The sequence below is a fragment of the Amblyomma mixtum genome, chromosome 10 (assembly GCF_055824585.1).
Source record: "Amblyomma mixtum isolate Tamu chromosome 10, ASM5582458v1, whole genome shotgun sequence".
NCBI classification, from domain to species: Eukaryota; Metazoa; Arthropoda; class Arachnida; order Ixodida; family Ixodidae; genus Amblyomma; species Amblyomma mixtum.
The window spans coordinates 133,669,123-133,678,818 of record NC_143021.1 but is presented as its reverse complement, the minus strand read 5'-3'; positions in this window follow the sequence as shown (position 1 = coordinate 133,678,818).

Genomic DNA, 9,696 nt, shown 5'->3' with positions numbered 1-9,696 from the left:
AATGCAAAGAAGCGGCTAGACAACAGTGACATCCTTGTGGCGACATTAAATGTCTGATCAATGATTAGCCACTTACAAGACATCGCCAAGGATTCTTTGCTCATGGCTGTACATGCTCTTGTACTCACTGAAACGGGAGTTACTCACACTGATGCACCGTTTATACCTGGTTTCAACCTGACAGCTGCAGCTAGGTGGTTGGAGCAGAAGGGCAATGCTGGTGTTGCTGTGTATGTCAAACGGGGTGCAAAAGCCACTGCCTTACTGCCAGCTTTACCGAGTGAACAGGGAGAGGCAGTGTGTGTAAAGCTCTGTGAAACGGGAGTGGTGGTAACGGGGGTATACATTTCACATGAGGCAGGTGTGGAAACTGCTCTGGACGTCGTGGCCAGTGGTATGCCCAACCGGTCAGAAAAGGAGTTGGTCTTGTGTACCGGCGACTACAATAAAGACCCGACAAGAGACAGTGGTTTCATCCAGGATGTAAACACAAAAGTGTCTCCTGCAGTTGAGCCATTTACAACCCAAGAAAACAACGCAGTGGGGAAGCAGTTTGGACCTTGTGTTGTACAGGTCTGCAGCTGAAGATGGACAAGTGGTCAGTCGAGTCGAGACTAAGTCTCACTACTTTACTGATCACCGAAGTGTGTGCATCGGCATAAATAAAGCCAAAGAAGACTATGGTATTTTTCGGTGTATAAGATGCAGTTTTTTTTTTCAAATATCTTACTGGTGCATCCTATACAAGGGTGCGTCTTATATGCGACTTTTTCTGGTTTTTTTTGCGAGTTCATGAATTACTCGGGTTCATCAAGCTTTTTTCACCGAAAAAATAACACTACCAATAAAGCGGTTGTAACACGGTTAATACTTCATTACGGGGACCACCGTGAGCAACTTTTTTAGGTGAACTTTATTATTAAATGGCGGGGATGACGACTTCCGAGATCACAAACACGCGGCGATTTCAGAGGCCCCAAGCAAAAGTAGTGTGAAATGCCAAAAGATGCCGACAATCGCATTTCTCGCCATTGTCAAGACAAGCTGGCGTTATTTTAGTCACCCTTTGCAACTTTGTTTGCTCCGTGTACGTAGTGCGAAGAGAATGTTGTATGACCACTTTTTGAAAAGGTCTCAGCAAGGGCTATTCCGAAAGCAAATTTGTTTTGGTGCGCCTGCTACCAAAAACCTGTTTTGATGGGCCCATGCCAAGGAGCTATGAATAGTGTAGCTTGAACTTGGCGACAAACAGGGTTGCCAGGTTGTCGTGAGAATTCCTCCTGAATCTGCTGTTTTTGGCGGAACAAGGAAGAAATTCAGTTTCTGGCTGGGAAAAATTATTAAAGAGTGAGAGACACCTGACGAAACTCTACCACCACCCAGGGTGGCCTGCAATAAGGGCTACAATGCTGAGAGGTCCATTTTCGCACATTCTAAAAAATTTTCCCCGTTGTTTGGAAAGGAGCTCAAGAGTTGGATTCCACAACAAGGTTGTTTACAACATCTGCATGACTTGACAACGTCATCAACCTAAGGATGAAAAGAACAACACCGGGAAGCCAACTTTACAGAGCATTCTCAGGGTACAAATCATCATAACTTATGAATGCCTGGACGTACCGAGACGATTGACCACTCAAAGTAAAGAGAAATCAAGACGAACAACATCTACTCGAATTGGTTGATGAAGAAACAACAAAAACACTTTGCTTGGCACAGGTCTACTTAAAGGGCTCAGTAGCTCACTGAGGGGGACCCAGTTTCCAGCGGACGTCCTACGGGCAACAAAAAGATTTTTGCCTGTCAAGAAGTAAAAAACCGTAGGAAAGAGACCCAGACCTCTCAATAAGTAAGCAGGACACTTGAAGAATCCAGGTAGAATGGAAACAAGGAATACAAACGTAACTGAAACAGAGTCGGATGGGAATAAGGAACAGGACCCTCAGAACTAAAGAGAAGGCAAACTCCCAACAAACGCCTTTCAAGAAGCCAAGTACAAAAAGAAAACAAAGAGGGAAAAAGGAAGAAGGCAAATTCAGTGGAAAAAAGGTTGGTTGGTTTATGGGGTTTAACATCCCAAAGCGACTAAGGCTATGAGAGACGCCGTAGTGGAGGGCTCCGGAAATTTCGACCACCTGGGGTTCTTTAACGTGCACTGACATCGCACAGTACACGGGCCTCGAATTTCTCCTCCAAAGAAATTCAACCGCCGTGGCCGGGATCGAACCCGCGTCTTTCGGGACAGTAGCCGAGCACCATTGCCACTGAGCCACCGCGGCTGCCTGGAAAAAAGGAAGTCGGTATATGACGAAGACACAGATGTGTGCAGTGTCAACAAGTCAGACATCGGAAATGACGTTAGACAAGGACACACAAGAAGTTCGTCTCAAAGCAGATTCGAAGAGACAGACCAAGAAGAGAAGAACGAAGACTGGACAGCAAAAAAGCAAGCGACAAATGTGTTGTCCAAGATTGCCAAAATTGACAAGGAAATTTTTTCAGCACTTGTCAAAATTTCCCGTATGACTAGTGCAAGTGAAGAGGTAGAGACTACTCAGGCTACTCAGAGACTAGAGACTACTCAGGCCTGCAAACCTGAAGCAACATTAGTGCATTCAACTTGGAGTTGATTGGGTAGGCTTCGTCCGCTCAAGGAGAGAGCAAATTTGAAAACACTGTTGTCTCACAGAGGCGAAACGAAAGCGAAGAGCCGCAATGAAGCATATATGGGCAGCTGTCTATTAGTGCAGCCAACTTGGAGTTGATTGGGTAGGCTTCGTCCGCTCAAGGAGAGAGCAAATTTGAAAACACTGTTGTCTCACAGAGGCGAAACAGCTATATATGGGCAGCTGTCTATTAGTGCAGCCAACTTGGAGTCGATTGGGTAGGCTTCGTCCGCTCAAGGAGAGAGCAAATTTGAAAACACTTGTCTCACAGAGGCGAAACAGCTATATATGGCCAGCTGTCTATTAGTGCAGCCAACTTGGAGTCGATTGGGTAGGCTTCGTCCGCTCAAGGAGAGAGCAAATTTGAAAACACTGTTGTCTCACAGAGGCGAAACGAAAGCGAAGAGCCGCAATAAAGCATATATGGGCAGCTGTCTTAGCGCAGCCAACTTGGAGTCGATTGGGTAGGCTTCGTCCGCTCAAGGAGAGAGCAAATTTGAAAGCACTGTTGTCTCGCAGAGGCGAAACAGCTATATATGGGCAGCTGTCTATTAGTGCAGCCAACTTGGAGTCGATTGGGTAGGCTTCGTCCGCTCAAGGAGAGAGCAAATTTGAAAACACTGTTGTCTCAGAGAGGCGAAACAGCTATATATGGGCAGCTGTCTATTAGTACAGCCAACTTGGAGTCGATTGGGTAGGCTTCGTCCTCTCAAGGAGAGAGCGAATTTGAAAACACTGTTGTCTCACAGAGGCGGAACAGCTATATATGGGCAGCTGTCTATTAGTGCAGCCAACTTGGAGTCGATTGGGTAGGCTTCGTCCGCTCAAGGAGAGAGCAAATTTGAAAACACTGTTGTCTCACAGAGGCGAAACAGCTATATATGGGCAGCTGTCTATTAGTGCAGCCAACATGGAGTCGATTAGGTAGGCTTCGTCCACTCAAGGAGAGAGCAAATTTGAAAGCACTGTTGTCTCACAGAGGCAAAACAGCTATATATGGGCAGCTCTCTACTAGTGCAGCCAACTTGGAGTCGATTGGGTAGGCTTCGTCCGCTCAAGGAGAGAGCAAATTTGAAAACACTGTTGTCTCACAGAGGCAAAACAGCTATATATGGGCAGCTGTCTACTAGTGCAGCCAACTTGGAGTCGATTGGGTAGGCTTCGTCCGCTCAAGGAGAGAGCAAATTTGAAAACACTGTTGTCTCACAGAGGCTAAACAGCTATATATGGGCAGCTGTCTATTAGTGCAGCCAACTTGGAGTCGATTGGGTAGGCTTCGTCCGCTCAAGGAGAGAGCAAATTTGAAAACACTTGTCTCACAGAGGCTAAACAGCTATATATGGGCAGCTGTCTATTAGTGCAGCCAACTTGGAGGCGATTGGGTTGGCTTCGTCCGCTCAAGGAGAGAGCAAATTTGAAAACACTGTTGTCTCACAGAGGCTAAAGAGCTATATATGGGCAGCTGTCTATTAGTGCAGCCAACTTGGAGTCGATTGGGTAGGCTTCGTCCGCTCAAGGAGAGAGCAAATTTGAAAACACTGTTGTCTCACAGAGGCTAAACAGCTATATATGGGCAGCTGTCTATTAGTGCAGCCAACTTGGAGTCGATTGGGTAGGCTTCGTCCCCTCAAGGAGAGAGCAAATTTGAAAACACTGTTGTCTCACAGAGGCGAAACAGCTATATATGGGCAGCTGTCTATTAGTGCAGCCAACTTAGAGTCGATTGGGTAGGCTTTGTCCGCTCAAGGAGAGAGCAAATTTGAAAACACTTGTCTCGCAGAGGCGAAACAGGTATATATGGGCAGATGTCTATTAGTGCAGCCAACTTGGAGTCGATTGGGTAGGCTTGGTCCGCTCAAGGAGAGAGCAAATTTGAAAACACTGTTGTCTCACAGAGGCGAAACAGCTATATATGGGCAGCTGTCTATTAGTGCAGCCAACTTGGAGTCGATTGGGTAGGCTTCGTCCTCTCAAGGAGAGAGCGAATTTGAAAACACTGTTGTCTCACAGAGGCGGAACAGCTATATATGGGCAGCTGTCTATTAGTGCAGCCAACTTGGAGTCGATTGGGTAGGCTTCTTCCGCTCAAGGAGGGAGCAAATTTGAAAACACTGTTGTCTCACAGAGGCGAAACAGCTATATATGGGCAGCTGTCTATTAGTGCAGCCAACATGGAGTCGATTAGGTAGGCTTCGTCCGCTCAAGGAGAGAGCAAATTTGAAAGCACTGTTGTCTCACAGAGGCAAAACAGCTATATATGGGCAGCTCTCTACTAGTGCAGCCAACTTGGAGTCGATTGGGTAGGCTTTGTCCGCTCAAGGAGAGAGCAAATTTGAAAACACTGTTGTCTCACAGAGGCAAAACAGCTATATATGGGCAGCTGTCTACTAGTGCAGCCAACTTGGAGTCGATTGGGTAGGCTTCGTCCGCTCAAGGAGAGAGCAAATTTGAAAACCCTGTTGTCTCACAGAGGCGAAACAGCTATATATGGGCAGCTGTCTCTTAGTGCAGCCAACTTGGAGTCGATTGGGTAGGCTTCGTCCGCTCAAGGAGAGAGCAAATTTGAAAACACTGTTGTCTCACAGAGTCAAAACAGCTACATATGGGCAGCTGTCTACTAGTGCAGCCAACTTGGAGTCGATTGGGTAGGCTTCGTCCGCTCAAGGAGAGAGCAAATTTGAAAACACTAGTCTCACAGAGGCGAAACAGCTATATATGGGCAGCTCTCTATTAGTGCAGCCAACTTGGAGTCGATTGGGTAGGCTTCGTCCGCTCAAGGAGAGAGCTAATTTGAAAACACTGTTGCCTCACAGAGGCGAAACAGCTATATATGGGCAGCTGTCTATTAGTGCAGCCAACTTGGAGTCGATTGGGTAGGCTTCGTCCGCTCAAGGAGAGAGCAAATTTGAAAACACTGTTGTCTCACAGAGGCGAGACAGCTATATATGGGCAGCTGTCTATTAGTGCAGCCAACTTGGAGTCGATTGGGTAGGCTTCTTCCTCTCAAGGAGAGAGCGAATTTGAAAACACTGTTGTCTCACAGAGGCGAAACAGCTATATATGGGCAGCTGTCTACTAGTGCAGCCAACTTGGAGTCGATTGGGTAGGCTTCGTCCGCTCAAGGAGAGAGCAAATTTGAAAACACTGTTGTCTCACAGAGGCTAAACAGCTATATATGGGCAGCTGTCTATTAGTGCAGCCAACTTGGAGTCGATTGGGTAGGCTTCGTCCGCTCAAGGAGAGAGCAAATTTGAAAACACTGTTGTCTCACAGAGGCGAAACAGCTATATATGGGCAGCTGTCTATTAGTGCAGCCAACTTGGAGTCGATTGGGTGGGCTTCGTACGCTCAAGGAGAGAGCGAATTTGAAAACACTGTTGTCTCACAGAGGCGAAACAGCTATATATGGGCAGCTGTCTACTAGTGCAGCCAACTTGGAGTCGATTGGGTAGGCTTCGTCCGCTCAATGAGAGAGCAAATTTGAAAACACTGTTGTCTCACAGAGGCTAAACAGCTATATATGGGCAGCTGTCTACTAGTGCAGCCAACTTGGAGTCGATTGGGTAGGCTTCGTCCGCTCAAGGAGAGAGCAAATTTGAAAACACTGTTGTCTCACAGAGGCTAAACAGCTATATATGGGCAGCTGTCTATTAGTGCAGCCAACTTGGAGTCGATTGGGTAGGCTTCGTCCGCTCAAGGAGAGAGCAAATTTGAAAACACTGTTGTCTCACAGAGGCTAAACAGCTATATATGGGCAGCTGTCTATTAGTGCAGCCAACTTGGAGTCGATTGGGTAGGCTTCGTCCGCTCAAGGAGAGAGCAAATTGAAAACACTGTTGTCTCACAGAGGCTAAACAGCTATATATGGGTAGCTGTCTATTAGTGCAGCCAACTTGGAGTCGATTGGGTAGGCTTCGTCCGCTCAAGGAGAGAGCAAATTTGAAAACACTTGTCTCACAGAGGCGAAACAGCTATATATGGGCAGGTGTCTATTAGATCAGCCAACTCTGAGTCGATTGGGTAGGCTTCGTCCCCTCAAGGAGAGAGCAAATTTGAAAACACTGTTGTCTCACAGAGGCGGAACAGCTATATATGGGCAGCTGTCTATTAGTGCAGCCAACTTGGAGTCGATTGGGTAGGCTTTGTCCGCTCAAGGAGAGCAAATTTGAAAACACTTGTCTCACAGAGGCGAAACAGGTATATATGGGCAGCTGTCTATTAGTGCAGCCAACTTGGAGTCGATTGGGTAGGCTTCGTCCGCTCAAGGAGAGAGCAAATTTGAAAACTGTTGTCTCACAGAGGCGAAACGAAAGCGAAGAGCCGCAATGAAGCATATATGGGCAGCTGTCTTAGCGCAGCCAACTTGGAGTCGATTGGGTAGGCTTCGTCCGCTCAAGGAGAGAGCAAATTTGAAAACACTGTTGTCTCACAGAGGCGAAACAGCTATATATGGGCAGCTGTCTATTAGTGCAGCCAACTTGGAGCCGATTGGGTAGGCTTCGTCCGCTCAAGGAGAGAGCAAATTTGAAAACACTGTTGTCTCACAGAGGCGAAACAGCTATATATGGGCAGCTGTCTATTAGTGCAGCCAACTTGGAGTCGATTGGGTAGGCTTCGTCCGCTCAAGGAGAGAGCAAATTTGAAAACTGTTGTCTCACAGAGGCGAAACGAAAGCGAACAGCCGCAATGAAGCATATATGGGCAGCTGTCTATTAGTGCAGCCAACTTGGAGTCGATTGGGTAGGCTTCGTCCGCTCAAGGAGAGAGCAAATTTGAAAACACTGTTGTCTCACAGAGGCGAAACGAAAGCGAAGAGCCGCAATGAAGCATATATGGGCAGCTGTCTATTAGTGCAGCCAACTTGGAGTCGCGTCGGTAGGCTTCGCCCACTCAAGGAGAGAGCAAGAACAAGCACCCAAACCGAAAGAGACAAAAACGCTCATCATCACTTCATCATCCTTGAAACAAAAAGAGATAATACAAGTGATCAAAAAAAGCTTTGATCCTTTGACACTTGGAATCAAGGAGACGACCTTAAGACCAGGTCGGGATGGAGTGGTGTTGACATCAACACACCAGGATTCGCTGGACGCACTCAAGAGCACATCGAAGAGCGTGAAAAAACCAAGAACTTCCAAATCAAAGTGCCCAAAGGAAGAAGAATCGATGTCAAAGTAGTGGGCATTGAGCAGGATATCAGTGATGAGGAACTGACAAATAGGATCATCAAGCAAAACGACCTCACCTGCACAGAAGAAGATTTTCAACTGAAGACGACTTGAAATAGCAAAGGAGTAAAAACGGCAATCTTTACTCTGAGCAGAACAGGATAAAACCAGGTACGCGACAAAACACATATGAACATTGGATGGACAAAGAGTCCAATTTTCGACTACAGCAAAGTGACAAGATGCCTAAAGTGTGCCACATACGGCCATAGCTCCTTCGGCTGCTAAGAGGAGTCGCGTTGTAACCAGTGTGGCAGAGATGGACATGAATCCCGTGATTTCAACTATGGTGCTTCATGCCCGGTGTGTGTGAAGGCAGGAGCACCGGAACATGAAACAAAGCATTCAATCCTGTCGTTCTTCTGCCCAATCTACGAAACGAACAACAACGAAGAGAGGGAAAAGATCAATAAGAGGCTGACCTAAAGCACTTGAAGACACCATGGCACAGACAACACAAACACCCACCAACGCAACACAAAACAACAGAAACAACCAAAACACACAATTACAAAAGGACAACACTCTAGAAATAATTCAAGCTACCATATTTGCACGATTCTAACGTGCACCTTTTTTTCCGAAAATAAGCGTTCAAAAATACACGAGCACTACAATTGGACTCAAAATGCAAAAAACCTCCAAACCAAAACCTACATCTCAAAAACCGAAACGAAGCAGCTCAACGAACGACAGCCAGCCTCATTGCCATCGGTATCAGCAAGTTGCTTTGAGCCGGATCTATCTATGGTTGGTTGGTTTATGGGGTTTAACGTCCCAAAGCGACTAAGGCTATGAGAGACGCCGTAGTGGAGGGCTCCGGAAATTTCGACCACCTGGGGTTCTTTAACGTGCACTGACATCGCACAGTACATGGGCCTCGAATTTCTCCTCCAAAGAAATTCAGCCGCCGCGGCCGGGATTGAACCCACGCCTTTCGGGCCAGCAGCCGAGCACCATAGCCACTGAGCCACCGCGGCGGCTCGGATCTATCTATGGGCGGATCCAGTGTTTCGATCGCCATTTTTCGCAAACGTTCCGTTTCGCTGGTGTACACAGAAGCTGCATTGAATAGGTGCATTCACCCACAGCACAGTGACAAGATGGAAAGGCAGCGACGCTTTCATTACGAGGCGTCATTTCAGCGGAAAGTAAAGTAGTCCTGTTAGCAGAAAAAGAGGGAAACCGGGCAGTGTCCCGTGCATTAGGTGTCCCGGAGACATGTGTTCGCGATTGGCGGAAACAAAGGGACCGCATTTTTAAGTGCAAGGCATCATGGAAGGGCTTCAGTGGTCCATAGGGTGGCCGCTTTCCCAAACTCGAAGATTCGCTTGTGGATTACATCAAGGACCTACGAGTCAACCAACTGCCCGCGTCCTCGGATGTAATCAAGGCGAAGGCTCTACAACTGGCGAGGGAGTACAGCATATCGAGGGACCGCTTCACAGCCAGCAGGAGCTGGATACAGAATTTTTTGAAGCGGAAAGGGTTCTCGCTGAGGCGGAGAACCACTGTCAAAAACTACCGCACGCCTACAAAGAGAAGTTGGTAGCGTTTCAGCAGTTCGTCATCAAACTTCGGCTACTGCACAACTACCCGCTCGGGCAGATCGGAAACGCCGATCAGACGCCCATTTTCTGACATGCCATCAAATTATATGGCTGATTCAACGGGTGCCAAGCAGGTGCGTATACTGACGTCTGGCAACGAGAAAAACAAGGTGACAACGATGCTGTGCTGCATGGCAGACGGACACAAATTCAGTCCGTATTTGATATTGAAAAGAAAAACTGCGCCAGTAG